The sequence below is a fragment of the Saccostrea cucullata genome, unplaced genomic scaffold (assembly GCF_032062105.1).
Source record: "Saccostrea cucullata isolate Sc308-1 unplaced genomic scaffold, CSIRO_AGI_Scuc_v1 ctg9350, whole genome shotgun sequence".
NCBI classification, from domain to species: domain Eukaryota; kingdom Metazoa; phylum Mollusca; class Bivalvia; order Ostreida; family Ostreidae; genus Saccostrea; species Saccostrea cuccullata.
In genome coordinates, this window is record NW_026925217.1 from 14,635 (window position 1) to 16,826 (window position 2,192).

At 36.8% G+C, this 2,192-nt stretch overlaps 1 pseudogene; it reads left to right on the top strand.

Moving 5' to 3' along the window:
- Nucleotides 1–685: 685 nt before the first annotated feature.
- On the top strand, nt 686–1,965 carry LOC134268382 (uncharacterized; annotated as a pseudogene).
- The last annotated feature ends 227 nt before the right edge of the window (nt 1,966–2,192 follow it).

A 2,192-nucleotide genomic window follows, 5' to 3' on the forward strand; every position in this document is an offset into this window, starting at 1 on the left:
GGTGCATAGACACAGATTTAAAGTCAATATTTTCTGTATAATTTCACGACTTATATATTGTAATAGCATTTCACAGGAAAATATATTGAAAATCTTATTTCGTCTAAAAGCTATTGAAACTTGCAATTTTTGGATGTGTTTGATTGACACATCCTTACACTTTCACGAATTTTAATTTTATTTTTAATATTTAGGAAAAGTGGCAATCTTGTTGTGTATTAATGGAAAAAAATTAAATATAGTAAGCTAAAAAAAAAAAAAACTAATAAAACGGTCAAATTAATCTCACTGATACCTGATACCATCATTCGTCTTCTAGATTCCGTGAAAATTTTATTAAATTTTTGAATACAAGAAATATGAGAAGACTTTTACTTAAATCAAACGTTTACAAACTTTTTTACTATAAATTGTTAGGTTTTTATTTTCTTACTTAATATATATGGATTATTTAGTTTGCCCGATCATGAAAAAAGCATACGGCGCATGCGACCAGCTCACGTGATCGGTCAGCATGGACGTGTAATTGTCGGCTCAGTAAAGTTGGTCGATTTAAGGTGGATGTAGGTCAAAATTTTCTACAAATCTTGTCCAGGGATTGTATTTATGTGTATTTATGTGTGTTCTCTGTGATTATCTGTGAATATTTGTGTTACATTCAGACTTTAGCGGCAAAAACAGAAAAATGTCTTCGAACGCTGGTAAAGCTAAAGGTGGACGCGTAAACAACTCACGGAACAAAAGAACTGAACAGAGTTCACCCGAGGAATCGGCAGAAAGATCAATAGCTGATGAAAAGGAAAAAGTTGAGTCTATAGAAAATGGTCTTAAAAATGTACAGAAAACGTTGCAGGGTATAAGTAAAAAGTTACCGAAATATGAACATGTAGAGAGTGAATTAACAAGGATTACGTCATTGATCGAAGATCATGAAACTGGGTTAACAACTTCCTTGAAGTATGTCGCAGAACAATCTGAAAGTAACAGTGATGAACTATATTTTGTGAGGTCAGAGAATGCACAATTACGCAGAGAGCTTGACCTAATGCGTGCTATGATGATACATATGGACCGCAGAATGCAGAACATGGGAGTCAGAAATTACAGACTTGAGATCGCGATCAATGCGTGACAATATTATGATTCATAATTAGCATACGCATCGGATGAAAAGCTGGATCAACAGGTTCCTAACATTTTGAAGGAATATCTTGGGGTTGAGGTGAAGTTTGTCCGAATACACAGAAATAGCGTAAGAGGAACGATTAATTCAAGGCCAGTATCCATCACTGGTAAATTAGTGGACGGCAGGAAAAAGGATGAACTTCTCCGCGCTCAAAAACAGAAAAAGGCAGAAAAAGTGGAACTACCATTCTACATTACAGCCTAAGAGCCAGCGTCAACTCTGGAGGAGCGTAAGCGTTTATACGAAATTTCCGACTCCTTCAGAAAACAACAAATAACATGTAAAATTGAAAAGGGGCGTGTGGTTATGCCGAATGGACAACGATATGTCGACCCTATTCCAAAGCTGGAAATATCAGATGCGCTTAAGATCGGTGCGGAGGAAACAGCGAAACTGGATAATGTGAACATCGTATACACAGAACCGACCAGGGTAAAGAATTCCGAGATTTTTGCCACGGGAAGAAAAATTCACGCGATAGAGGAGGTGAATGAGCTTTATAAAAAAGTGAGCATTGATCCTGTTTCGGCGGAGGCAGATCATCGCATCTTAGTTTATAGATTTATAGACAACTCACGAAAATTACAGGAAAGCTACTGGGATGGAGGTGAACATGGGGCAGGTCGCCGCCTGTTGAAGTACATGCAATCTAACGAAATAGTTAACGTCGGAATTGTGGTTACGAGATGGAATGGTCGTACCTTCCTTGGGCAGGAACGTTTTCGTATTATGGAATCTAGCATGTCAGTGATATTGCATATCAAGTGGATGTGGACTAGGTATACACTGTATATTAGTGCTCCATTCTGTATAGGGCTTAAACCGAGCCACCAATTCGGAACTTTTAAATCCGTTTTTTTTCCCGGAACTATACAGTATGTTTGCATGGTTCTGTATTTAGTATCCTTTCTTTACATCCAGTGACATAGTGAGGTAAACATTAACTGGGAAATATATGACAATGCTACAATTTTTTAAATATTTGACCTTTAATTTTCCTTAAATT